Raw genomic sequence first — 14,869 nt, 5'->3', positions numbered from 1 at the left:
ACATTTATTGATACTGGACGCACGAGTCCACAGACATCGTATACATGAGCCACACCGAGAGTCACTATTGCACGCTCCCAATTATACTGATGTGAACATTGAGATTCATCATAAAGCACACATGAAGAACAATCTGTACAACAAGACCTTACCGTGGACGGAAAAATGACTGGACGCAGCATTAGAGGGGACAGACCTTGCAGGGTTTGTGGTTAGAGTCCAAGCATTCTGGAGGTTATCCAGGGATATCTGTCCCTCTGTCAATGGCTGATATGTGTAAGGTCAAGAAGTGGCCTTGTGTAGGGTTGGATGTAACAAATGTGACTGTTCTGTCGAACGAGTCAGTCATCTCTTGAATATGCCCCACCTGCATTGTTTTGTGTATGGCATAGTGGTACAGTGAGAGTGAAAAAATACATGCAAGGATACGGTTTCTATGTATGCTCACACTCTACTGGATGATTTGTAAGTTCAATTGTATCTGAGTTCAATGTTACTTGTCCTGTATACCATTTGGGCGGGTGACATAAATTCCTGTTGTTGCTGACTATGCTATTCCTACACTTTTAGCATAATACAGAAGATGTAGTATATGGTTTATTAAATGTTTAAATAATTATGGGAAGGTATTTGGGAAAATACATGTAACCACACTGTGGTATGTATGCTAACAGCCTGTTGCATGATTTGCCTGTTGCAGATGGACCTGTAAGTAAAAGGGCATCACCATTTTGGGTTCCTCGTGCAGCTAACAATGGCACCATGTGGGTATGTGGTAAGAGTGCTTATTATTTCCTGCCGGCCGACTGGTCAGGAAAGCGTTACCTTGGGTTTATTGTAGGAGCCCTCAGACCTGTAGATGGGTTGCCCCTGCACCCCTTTTCCAAACAATGGTGGCACCGCCACAAGAGAAGTATTATTAATGCAGATGCTAAGAAGCTGGGATCACATCACGTACATTCAATAGTACACAGTCACTTTACACGTTTTCAGCTGCCATTCTCCCTGTGTATGGTGTTATCACTGCCTTTAGAGATATTAGGAGCTTAGCAGTAGGGTTGGAGTCCATTGGTAATGAGACAGCCGACGCCTTAACTGCGGTTGCTTCTGAGATGAAGGCCATGAGGCAGGTAGTGCTACAGAACCGAATGGCACTGGATTATCTGTTGTCAGCTCAGGGAGGTACCTGTGCTGTGATAGGTCATGACTTTTGTACTTTTGTCCACGATGAATCTGCAAATATCACAAGTATGTCTGCTCACATTAAAACATAATTTCAGCTTTGGGGGAACCTGAAGCTTGGAATTGTGCTGACTGGCTGACTTCCTCTGTGGGGGGGGGTTTCTTTTTCGACTATCATTCAAATGGGAATCACTGGATTGGGCATGTTAATCGTTGTTGTGCTGATTGTGGTTTGTGCTTTGAAGATGTGTACTGCCTGCTGTGTACAGTGCTGTGCAGTAGGCTCTCAGTAAGATTATGTTAGCCCAAATCAAGCCACAGACAAAAGCAAGCAAAAATGAGGATTACTGCATTGCCCTGAGAATGATTGATATGTCGGATATGTAATCTCAAGTACCAAGTGACTATTTTGCCAATGTAATAAAGATGGCCATTGGCCTCCTTCTATTTTCCAACTGATATACAATGCTGTGTGCAATCTGAATAGATCTGTCCTTAACCACAGATCGGTGAACAATAATTAAAGATGGTTACTTTATTACTTTTGTTTGAAATAATCTGAATTTATGAACAGTGTTTGATCTATACCATGCTGTGTTGAGCTCATGAGAGCATGACCCTTGGTTATGTCCAGGAGAGAAATATGCCTCTGTTTCTGGTATCATTGATAAGCTAAACATTATGCTATTCACTTCATGGACTTTGTACTTTTCACCTGATGGGGTACTACCTAATACTTCTTCAAATCCTATAATCATGTATGCTGTGCTGAGTAGTAGCAGATAAAGTATTGTTTGATTGTTAAGGTTTTGAAATGTTATGAAACTTGTTTGTTGTGTTGACGTTAAACGTCAAAAGGGGGGACTGTGGAAGAAATTGGGATTTCCTGTGTGCTTACATTAATCACTAATCAATAGAACTAGTCATTGGATACTAGTTAGTACGTTTATCATGTAAGCTTGCTGTTAATAACAGTATATTGTGTCTATGTGTCAGGTTAATAGATGTTCGGGGTCAGGAGAAAGTACTGGCTAAACAGTCCTTGTCATGACTACAAGGAGAGCACCAACTATGAACTCTCTAGTGTGAGAGTTGTTATGTGTTGGGAGCAGTGAATCTTTTTCTCTGAGACTGTTGTAACGTCATTCCTGCCTGACTGTCACAATCTATGTTTACATTCTTGTGCCCTATAAAAGATGGTCCTCCGGCTTTTGGAGCGGAGAGAGACCTGGTTGAGACCTAAGCTTGGTGTTGTGTTGTCATTTATGGTCAGAACACTGGTTTTCTCTCCCAATCTGCAGATTGATAAATACGTATTAAAATCCAGAACTCAACTGAACTTAGTCACTCCGTTTATGAAGAGACGGACAAACACTTTCTTCATCAAACTACAGACTAGTCCTAGACAAATGCATATGAACACCGAATCATCCTCCATACCAACCATGCTGCATGCTGAGGCTTTCACTCACCTCAACCCTATCTCTATGGAAGCATTCCTCAAGCTAATAGAATCATCCAAACACATCAGCTGCCTCCTCGACCCCCTTCCTAGGTTAACGCCACAGTATATGGTTAGCACATGCATTCAATATGTTATCAACTGGTGGTTAGCAACATAGACATAATAAAGTTAGCAATGTTACACACAGTCTGCAGGTAGGCCCTACCTCCGCGACTACTTCACTCAGAGCAGCTGTCAATCATAGCTGTCAATCATAACTTCTCACCCCCTTTTTATATCGTCAAGTAATAGCTTAATTGAAAACAAACTGTTGTTTGACTTTTATCAGACTATGTAAAGGACAGGTATGGAACATCAGTAAAAAGGAAATGTGAACACTATAACTACTTTGTACAAGAGAACGTGTAGGCCTACTATTTTACATGTAAAACATGTTGAGAGGGTACCCTGGCTCCGTCTGTGGACTTCCTGCACGGCTAGAGCCCCCTACTGAAGAACGTTATATTGTAGGCCTACCAACCCAGTTGAGAGGGTCCTTGCCGTGGACCACGGAATGGGGCGGGGTCAGATATATGGGAAGGTTCAGACGTCCAACCCTGCCCTGTAATACTTCTGATTGGACTGCCATTCCCTTCACTAAAAAACATTGTTGCTGCCTTTTTTGTAGTGGTCCGTTTCAACAAAGAAGAATATTTTGATACAGGGTTTGCATTTTTGTGTTTGTTGCGTAGGCTTGCCTATATATTATAATAGTGTAGCCTACAGTAGACTAGTAGCCTAGTAGATTATGGACATCATCTCGATTAGGTGTTTTGAGATTCTGTGTTCTGAGATTGAGCAGGTGTGTTCTACCTCTCAGGTCTGACTCCACAGGTGATCCACCTCAGCAGGGACTCGCCAGCTATATATCTTATATTGATCATATTAAGGATTAAGAAGGTTGATGTGTGGTTAAAAGTTACATTTGTTCTGTGCTTACTTACCTCAGTATGTCAATGTGTATGCAGCCAGTATTCATATTGAAACAGGTAACCTATTTCATGCTAATAGATAGATGCATCGTCTCAGCCAGGTATTCTGTTATAAAAATCATTTCTGTTGAGATATCCTGATAAAGTGGTGCCATCACCACTGTAAAAGTAGTATTGCCAAATGTTATCGTCAGACACAATGGTGGATGCATAAAATAATCATAAAGATACCTATTTTTCTACTGTGTTTATTGTATGTTGCGCGTAATTATGGATATTCATGCAATGTAACAGGGACGTTGTTACTTGTCTACTGGGGCACAGGCCCCTCATTGCTCATATTAAAAAAAAATATATATATATATATATATTTCAAGATGGCTGCGTAGGCCTACATGAAGTGTGAAAAATGAAAAAACTTTCCCTTGCTTAACCCACTATAATTACAGTTCGGGGACGTACGTTTGATATCAGTTTAGGCATATCCTCAATAGTTAGTCCGAGCGTAATAGACCAGACGAGACCATTTTTTTCGCAATAATTTAAATGCTACTGTTTTTTGAGCTTCATGTAATATCACATTTTGGACTCATGTTGTTATTATGCTGAAGTCTAGATAAGATGATTGGTAGGCCTATTACTTATAAACTTTCTTTAGTTTCATTATGGTTTCTTTGCCTACCTCAATTCTTACATGTTTGCCGACCCCTCAACTTCTATATGCATGCTGCTGATATTATAGCAAGCCAGAAGAGCGCGCGGACATGGAAATGTGCGTGCAGAATTTCAGTTAAGATGCGTTGATTTCACAAGCGTTGATTTGGATACTGTTTCTTTTGATTATCAATCTAAATGAATGCACTGACAAAGTAAATTGTTAAAACTCAAACTTGAGAATTTGCTGGGGCACAGCAGATTTATACTGGGGCGGCTGCCATGTCCTGATATGTCCTCGCAATTATAATGTGATAACCAATGAGATGCGATGATGAGATTGACATGCAACCCATGAATGTAACCGTGCGTGTGTCAATAAAGCCAGTCTTTATATTTTAACAGCAAAGTAGATTCCTCACCGTGTGTTTTTTTTTACGTGAAAGTAGTATTAGGATAACACTGGGTACAGAACGTAGTAACGCTGTACAATTCACACTGTCAACGATTTTCCTACCTATTTAGTTTAAAAACTTTAAAAACACTGGAATTGCACTTTTCTGTCAACAACGCATTGTTTTGGGAGAGACGCCGCATGGTCAAGTCAAATTATGATGTAATACAAGGATTGTGACACACTTTACCAAATGATAATAACAAATCCAAAAAAATCACACGTCTGTCAGTAGTAATGAAGGAAATGTTCATTAGGCAAGGAGTCGAAAAACTTTTCATTTTGTTGAAGTGATTTCCTTTTTTGTCATCCTTACTGAGTGTAAAAACATGGATGACATCTCAAAACATAAAAGACTACGAGTATGGAGGCCTAAACAGAAGGTAAGTCTAGTTATCTTTAAGTAGGCCTAGCTAAATTGATTAAAACACAAAAATATTGGGTTCTTTAGATTATTGAGAATTATTTCTTTCTTTCTTTATTGTGAGTTTAACAGTTGTGTTTAACACTGACCTAACTTGATAAGTACCGTAGACCCAGTCATAATTCATATTTCCAAGTTATATTTCTTAATCAAAAGATAAAAACAATTCTGTTCAAGGCACCTCTCTCTCTCTTGTCGTGTTTCACTGCTAATTGTAACCTCAATCCCACCTACTCCACCTTGTTTTTGTGTGTGTGTGTGTGTGTGTGTTTACATGGTGCGTGTGTGTGTGTGTGTCCAGCCTGCGTGTCTCTGTGACACAACTGTATCCCAGTTGCCCCTGCCACCCTGTAGGCCAGAGCCTGGACTGAAGTTTCCTACCCTGCAGCCATCTGACAGGAAGTCCCCAGAACAGCAGAACCTCCTCCAGGTAAGAACAGCTGCCTGGAGAAACTCAACACATTTGATATTATATTCCTTTAGCAGATCCAAAACGACATGCAAATAGTATTTGCATAAAGTAAGTGCATCAGATATGCAAGAATCAGAAGTGTAGTGTAGTTGAACAGTATTTCATTGGTTACAGCCAGGGAATGGCATCTGTATTTCACCAAATAGTGTAACATTAACATAATCTCAAATACAATATTATATAATTCTGATAATAGTGTTAGTGCTTTGGAAACACATGTCTCACATGTGGCACAGCAGAACCAATTTAAGAGTTTTTTAATCTAAGAAGTTTTAAATTGTAAGAAGTTTCACTCTATGGACCTGTAGGTTGAGAGAGGAAGTTGAAGCATACAATATAAGTATGTCGTTATGATGATGTAACACATCCGCCTTTGCCATTAATATTGTTGTTGTTGTATCAGGACCTGGTGCCAAAGCCTCCTCAATGCACTAAGGCCGGCCGCAACACCAAGGCTGGCAGGAAGGCTGCAGGATCGGACAAAGCTGGAGGGGCTGACAAGGGACCCCAGGCAGAGTCCTGGAGGGTTGATGTGGGTACTGGAGGCCGTACGCCAGCTGCTGACCAAGGTTCACACCTGGCCCAGAAACTGTCAGGACCAGGCAGGATGGTGAGTAAACGGCCCTCATCCCCTCACTGAGTACTACAGACACCACCTACTCCCCTCAACTTAATCTACCTCCACGTCTCCAACAACTCTGATAACTTTGATGTTACTATGCCTTGCTAAGCGTTTTTGTCTTGCCTGCAGGTGATTGGTGGTGCATGTGTGAAGATGCCTCTCATGTCCCAGACCAGCTACTGTGAGTATCGATTTAATAATGTATCAAAAGTACAACATTCATGATTTAATGATCACTTTCTATCAAGAGAGGGATCCACCAATCACACTATGACTTTCCTCTACATGTAGGTGTTCTTCCACCAATAAGACCATCAGCCTCTGAGCCATTCAGCCCAGAGGAACCTAAGACCCTAAGCTGCAGGTCCACACCAGATGATGGGGAGAGAACAAACTCTTCTCTACCTCCACCTTCATCTCCAACCACATCACCTCCGTCTCCACCTCTAACTCCACGCCGACCTCAGGCTCAGTCTCCACCGTCTTCACCTCCCACCCGGGATGACCCAGTGACCCGGGAGACCACGCCCCAGCCTCTGTTAGAAGCTATGACGTCCCATTCGTAAGTGTCCCTGTTAACGTCCTCTTTAGGCTACTGCCCTGATGAACACAATGTTACGATGTCTCGTTAGTTGTCATTGTACTGTAGAGTGCAACACATCCGTTCTTGTTCTTGTTACAGTCAGTGGAGACTCATCAAAAAGGTCCTGTTGAGAAAGGTAGATAAACTGCTTATTTCATAACTCACAATATTTTTTTACTCAGCTTGACAATAACTGTGTATCTGTACTGCGATTTAATTTTCTCCCCCTTTTTTTACTCTGCCTTTCTCTCCTCTCTCTCCACGTCCTTTTCTCTGTCTCTTTTCCTCTCACACTTTTCTCTCTCTCTCTGTCTCTCTCTCTTTCTCTCTCTCTCTCTCTCTCTCTCTCTCTCTCTCTCTCAGAACAAGAACATAGCTGAGCTGGAGAAGCATTCAGAGGAGATGATGGAGTGGGTTCTCCATGTGGTCGATGAGGGGGTGCTGCCCGCTATGGCCCTTTACCAGGTCCATCACCTCAGCCAAGACCCGCTGTCTGCCGCTTCCTCCCACAGCAACTGTGTCTCCATGAGCAGCAGATCTTCAGGTCTGCTGTCTCCAGTCCGGTCTGGGGTGTTGAGTGAGAAGATATGTTTCAGCCCTGTGGCTTCTCCAGACCTCAGGAGGGAGAGTTCATGCTCTCGTCAGTCCCAGGTCCGGGCCTCTTCTCAGGGCTCAGACCAACCTGAGGGTGTTCTAAGAAGCAGGAGGAGCAGCAGCAGCAGCCAGGGAGAGCTGCTGGGAAACATGGTCCAGGGAAGGGAGGAGAAGGAGGCTTGCACACCCTCGTGTCAGGAAAGCCTCTACACCCAGCAGGAGGAGTGCAGCTCTGCCAGCAAGGAGGAGCAGGAGGAAGAGAACCTGCAGAAGGAGGAGACCACTCCTCTCTTCTCCAAGTCAGCCACCAGGAGCCCTAGTCCCAGGAGTGAGGCCAACAGTGTTGCCAGTTGCCACAACCTCAACCTCACTGCTCAAAAAATGCTGGACACCGTTGTGCAGATGGTACACTCAGCCTCCAGATCCGTCTCTGATGACGAAGACTGCGAAAGTGACGAAGGCTCCTCTGTCTCATCCTTCGACCAGGCCGAGTACGACCTGGACCGCCTGCTGGTGTCCCAAAGCACTGGTACGAGGGTGTTGCAGGCGAGGATCGACTGCTTCTCCGAGGAGCTGATTATTCAAATATATCATCTGCTCCTGGAGACACAGATGGGACGATTCCCCTCGGCAAGCCGCTGCCACTCCCAGTCCAACGTCCAGAACCTGGAAGCCAAGCAGTGCCTGGACTGGGAGCTCTTCAGTCCTTTGATGTACAACTTCCTCCACTTGGCATTCAAACAACTGATGGAGAACTTCCTTGGCCTGGTCATCTTTCTTCCGGACGAACGTGTCCCGATGAACGATCACCTCAAATGGATGTGGAAGGAGGACAGGGCCGACTCCGTCACCAATGCATCCTTAGACGACAGTGACAGCAGCGACTCGTCTCTGGACTGGTCCTTCAAGTTTCCGCCGGGCCCCAGCCAAGGGATTGTTGGTAGAAACAGCTCACAGAGCAGGCTGCGGCCATCTTCCTCTGCCAGCCAGGACCAGAGGGGGGCACTAGAGGCCATATCTGAGGTGTTAACCATGAAGGTGGGAGGTGTCCTTCACTGTACCTGCAATGACCCAGAAAAAGCCATGGCCATGGTCAACAAAGGTAGAGACATTTTTTACTCAATCACTATATTGACCCCGAAGGGAATTCAGGTGTTCAGGCAACTAGTAACACTGTGTAACTAGAGTTGTAAGTGTTACAGTACTGCTGAATAACAGTGTAGGTATAGTTAATAACTATAATATTAATGTTAGCGATCAAAGTCAATCACTGTTTAAAGAAAAGTATAGGTAATAGCTATAATAATAATAATAATAGGATACTTAAAAGTGCGAGTGTGTTTTGTTGTGCTAGGCCATGATGTTGAGGCCATGGCCAGGCTGGCGGATCTCCTTAGCAGCTCCTCTTCTGAAGCCACTGACCAGGAAGGGACAACAGGAAGTCCCAAGCCAGAGTTGATTTTAGGTTTCACCAACCAGGAAGTTTGCCAGTCGGAGAAGGCTGATATCATTGTCCCCAACAACGATACGGTTGGTTACGTTTATGATTTCCACAAAGAGGAAGAAATGTCAGATTGCCTGACCAAAGCCATCAACGTTGCCACGGAAATGAATATCGAGGAAGATGGGAAGGATGATGGAGCTTCAGGTTTCCCTAAGCAGGTCCAGGTGCTTTCCTGGTTGCCCCCAAGGCCCTCTGAGACCCCCTCCCTCCAGCCCGGGGAGGTTCTGATCCAGGAGAAGGTTTGGACAACCTCCGGGCCCAGTGCCCTCCACCACCAGACCCTGCGGGACCTCCTGCACGGGCTGATGGTACGCTTAGCCCTCCAGGAGTCCCCCTCGACCTCCAGCGCCCCCACCCCCTCGAAGCTAGAGGCTACTCTCCTTCAGGAAGTGGGATGGATTCTTTGGACCCAAGACGGGATCAGCCTCATCCTGGATCACCAGCCCCAGAGCCCGTTCTTCAGTGGCACAGACGCCCTTGAGGCCATGTTGGAGGCGGCCTACGCTAAGCTGTCACTCAGCTCTAAAAGTAGCAGGGCCCAGCTCCGCTCTGCTCGCCACGGAGAAGCGGGAGCCATTTGCTGCCTGGCCGAGACCATCGCCACGGTGATCTGCCGCCACGCCGAGGACTGGTGCGCTCCTGCTGTGTCAGATGTTACCGTCCATTTTGAAACAGGTTGTGAGGAGAAGGAGAATGCTCAGGACTCTGCTGGCTTGGAAAAGGTCAATGGAAGAGCCAGCTTCAGAAGAAATGTGAGGATAGATGATGGATCTGAGCTATCTGACGATAGCTCCTCATCCTCCTCCACCTTCCGGTTCTGCCACTCCTCCTCTTCCTCCACCTCTGATTTATCCTCCTCCACCTCCCAGTTCTGCCACTCCTCCTCCTCCTCCACCTCTGATGTATCTTCCTCTTGGCCCTCCGAAACCTCCAACAGCTCCTCCATCTCCAGGAGCTCCATGGCTCTGGACCCCTGCCCAGATGGGGACAATCTGGGCCATCTTGGAAAGACCAAACCCTCCAGCCTCCAAAGATGGTTCACCTTGGTAAGCTGAAAACAACTCCACACACACTGGCACTGGGTAGACCTGACCTGAACTGAGTCTAGGACAAGAAAGGGTTCAAAGTATGCATGTGTAGAATACATTATGTATGAGTAGTAAACAGTAGATGTCGTTATTTAGCAGATTTCTTTATTCAAAGCCACACACACACGGATGATTTGAACCTCTGACATCTTGATCCACAGCCAAATGCTCTACCACATAGCTACACCCATCCCACCACATTAGATAGATAGTTACAGTTAATGTAGTTCAGTCAAGCCACTCACGTATTAGATTTGAGCATTTATTGATAACCATAGACATGGAAATAGGTTTGATTTTGGCAGTGTATGTATCTAGGAGACCCAGTCCATTAGCGAGCAACATACATACATAGAATATGAGGCAGGGAGCAAATAGAGATATAATCCCCCTGATGGATAGAACATACAGACAACAAGGGGGAGAAGGGGAGGGTGGAGGTTGGCAGCAGCACAGATCATACAGCAACCGGGGGTGAGTGTGTGTGTGTATCTGCACAGCCTTTGAATGCCGCTTAATCGGACGTAGCTCAATGGGCTTGAGCAGGCTAACACAGGTGTCGTTAATGAGCGGATGACGCGCGCTGCCAGAGTGCCATGCCTGAACTAGACTTTGCTCATTTATTTCCTGTCAACATAATGTAAAACAGTTAATAGTTTTAAGGAATTATGTTTGTCTTTGGTCTCACTTCCATCCCAGATGAGAAAGAAGACCAATGCTGTCACCAAGGTCACACAGAGTACTGCTACCAAAGGACAGAAGAAGACTAACTCAGTTACTCCCCTCAACTGTGGAAGTGAGATCATGATATATTGTCATGATATATTGTCAGATCATATTTGTTCATTTAGGCTTTCCCACTTTAGTTGGCTCTCCCACCATTTCACACACACACACACACACACACATACACACACACACACACACACACACACACACACACACACACTCATACTCTTTTCAAGTAAATGGACAGTGCTGGTTATTGGTTATGTGTGACATCATCTTCTGTTGTGTGATGGTGTTCCCTGTCCAGGCCCAGATCCTGCTGAGTCCTCCAGCGTAGAGAAACAGAAGAAGAAGAAGTCCATTAAAGGCTTCTTCCGCAGGATATCTGCAGCTCTCTCCAAGGTGTTCTGTTGTAGCTGCATGACTCACCAGTAGAGGCAGCCGCCTGCTTCCTGACCTGACTTCGGAGACAGAGAGGACCTGTCCCTTCAACAACCACCGTAGCCATGCCTCTGAAATGCATAACAAAGCTATTAATAATTTTTGTATTAATAAATACAATTAAAAACATTGGCATTTAGTTTATACCTCCCGTGTAATTACTAAGCTGTTTGTGTTTAGGGTTGTGACATCTCCATATCATGACTGCAGCCACACAAAGGCCAATTATTGTGTGTCACATTAATAGTACACAGCCACTTTACTTCAGTACTTCAGTATAAAAATGAGATAAAACACTAGCTTTTCTAAAGTTTTTAGATACTGTGACGTCACGAGAGGCTGGGTCCTGGAGGGGTGCTACATTCCCCGGAGGTGGCTGCAGCCCTGAGCAGCTGTGGCTCCCTCTGCTGGGGGAGTTGGGAGCTCCATCCCTCCCTCAAAGCGGGGCGTTCCCGCGCACCTGGGACTGATCAGACCCTGATGACCAAAGGGGTTTTGTTTAAGAGGGAGAGCCACAGTTAGGTGGTGTGTGGGGTTTGGAGAGGAGGAGGATTCCTGCGCCAAGAAGAGGCGCCGTGTACGTTTTTTGAAATACTATGTGAGCTTGGAAGTTTTTTTATTTATTCTGAAGATCTTTAATTAGCTCCTTGTTTTGTTCGACCCCGGTGTCCTCGCACTACTTTGAGCTGTCCTGTCCCGCTGAGGGCTGTGTAGCCTCTCTTGGCGTCACAATACATATAGTTTGGTCAAGTTTGTGTTGAGAATGTTGACTGTTTCCCAATTTCCCAATGACTGTTTCGCAATTAACATTGTGCACCATTCTTATTGATCCCAAGTGGTCTCATCTGTTCACACATCTTTGCCCACACACAGGTGTGTTTGTATGCAAGGGGGGTGTTTGTCTTATTCTTTTATCAAAGTAAAAGAATATCGAAGCAGAAGAGTGCAGGGGAGAAAGGGCAGAACGAGGGATGAGTCTCTCTGCCCTCAGGCAGAGAGAGTGGAAGGAGAGAGGAGGGGAGAAATGGGGGATTGTTGGAGGGGGGTGTTATCAAATACTGGTTCTCACGCACCATAAATCAACGCAGACTACACCGGTTACACTTGGTGCCGTGACCTTTTTTGGATCATCGGATCAGCACTTTGCCAATCGCTGTGCTTGTAGGACTACCCGCCTGCTTGTCTTTTGGTTTGCCGCAGCTTCACACATGTTGGACTCTCAGATCGGGCATGTTAACTGTTCATGCATTCCCCTGAAAGACTGGCGACGAGCGCTAACTGCTCCATCAGTTGGTACTGTATTTCTAAGCGCAGTTGCCGAGGGAGAGTTTGTTAGATTTTGTTTCATCCGTCTGAACCCGAATACTGATATAAGTCTGTTTTTTTTTCTCATTGTTTTGTGTTTTCAATTTTGAAACATGTTTGAGGATGCTGTTACACATGCCGCTTTTAGGCCTGTTAACCCTCCTCCTCGTTGTCTGTATAGGCAGCCCATATCATCCAGGTGGCACGGTCTGACTTCAGCAAACCACGATTGTCCTCTGTACACCCACGGTGTTGCTGAGGTCAACGAAGCATGGGAACAGGTTGTTCTTACTACTACTAGTCAGTAATATCGAATGCATAGTAGTAGTTCACATTACATGACAGTGCTTGGAGTTCATCCTAAAACAGGTCACACTGACTAATAAACTGTACTTCATCCTATCCACACACTACTGACAAGATTTAGGCAGAATCCCAATACTCTGTCTTACCCCTAGCCCTATAGCTTTGCGCGTTCCCGTGAGAGTAAGTGGTGTCCCAATACTCTTTGATTATTATTATATATTTTTTTCTTCACATATCTTATATAGCGCTTTCTCTAAGTACTCAAAGTTACTTTACAGAGTCCAGTATTCATTCAGACAGTCATACCGGTGGTGGTAAGCTGCAACTGCAGCCACAGCTGCCCTGGGACAGACTGACAGAAGCGTGGCTACCAATCAGCGCCCTCCGACCACAACCAACATTTATTCACCAACATTCATACGATGCAATGTCTTTATTATGGTGGGAGAAACCGGAGTACCCGGAGGAAAGCAACGCAGGCGTGGGGAGAACATGTAAACTCCACACAGAAAAGACCTGGAACGACTGAGGTCCAGAGGGAAAATATGGCATTTTGAAAGTAGCCTACATTTACGGTAGCTATCTAGACTACAGAGAAAGTGTGATATTTTCAGTTTTGGAGTGACAGAGGGAAAATATTTTAGTCGACACATTAAATGGAACCGAATGAGGAACCGAAATTTGCATTCTAATCCGGTCCGATTCCTACCGGTTGCGTAGGAACCGGTTCCATAGTGGAACTGGGTTTCGGTACCAAACCCTAATGACAGGCATGCATTCCTATTTTCATTCATTTTCGTATTAAATCATACACTTGCCCTGTTTATATCATATTGAAAAGGGGCTTTCTAATTACATAAATGTAAATCATCCTTTTACAATAATCTTCTCCGTTCGTACTTCTTTTTCAACAACTTTTATTACAAGATAAAGGAACACTTAGAGCATATGAAATATAAATAATTGTGGGCAATAAAAAAACATTCTTTTGTTTAAAAGTTATGACCATTCTGGTGATAAGTGGAAAAACCGGAACCCCCCCCCCCCCAAAGAACTAGCGCTATCTAGCTATATTCCTCTCCATAACTAGAAGGGTTTTACTTTTTTCCACCATCACATTGGCCAAACAAGTAATAGATATTTAGCTTAGAGGGTACATAGTGTAGCTAGCTAATGTTTATTTAGCAAGTTTCACAGAAATATGCAAAAAACGAGGCTATACAATACAGGGCTCAACATTAACATGTTTTGGCACTGGCCCCACTGGGCCAGTTTGAAACTTACTGGCCCCAAGACAATTTTTACTGGCCCCCCCTCCAAAAGTTGTAATTTATCATTGTTACAACAGAACCGAAGACTTTTAAGTTGTGTTATTCTGTTAACATGTTTAACTATTTATTAAACACATCCTGGATATAAAAAAAACAAAAATGAAATCACATTTCTAGTGATAAAAAATAAAAAGGTAATAGTCAGCAAAACAATTGACTTTTAACCTCAAACATGGCGTGCTCTCTTCCCTGCTGACAGCCATCTCTGCACAACTCTGTATGGCAGAAACTGAAACCTCTGGTCCCTCAATGCTAATATATAAAAGCTTCCATAGCATTTCATCAGTATGATACTAAGTACCCAAGTTGACACAATTTTTCTGCTGCAGTTCAATAGCCTGGGGGAACGAGGCGAACGGCTGGCCCGTCTTAATTATGTGATATGCCGTTGTTATAAGTCGTGCAATAACACGATGGGCATATACATTTAAATTCCTGACCAGCATGGTCAACGGCCTGGAAGATGGATTGTCAACCATCCGCTTAGCTGTCACGCAAACAAGGTGCTGCCTGCTAGCATGGCTGGTCAGGTATTGTTAAGGATTGTGTAACTGGGTAGTGGAGAATAATACTAGGTTAAATATCGGACCAAGTTATTTGTAGTTTAATGTAAGTAATGATGAAATCACAAGATACACAATGAAAACAACACAAGATGTTCGTAGTCTAGTACAATGAATCAGTTGATGATGCAACAGCAGTCTCACAGAAACAGAGTCTCAGAATAGAACAAACGAAGGCCTT

Source organism: Osmerus mordax, chromosome 13 (assembly GCF_038355195.1).
Source record: "Osmerus mordax isolate fOsmMor3 chromosome 13, fOsmMor3.pri, whole genome shotgun sequence".
In the NCBI taxonomy this organism is placed as follows: domain Eukaryota; kingdom Metazoa; phylum Chordata; class Actinopteri; order Osmeriformes; family Osmeridae; genus Osmerus; species Osmerus mordax.
This window is presented reverse-complemented; position numbering follows the sequence as displayed.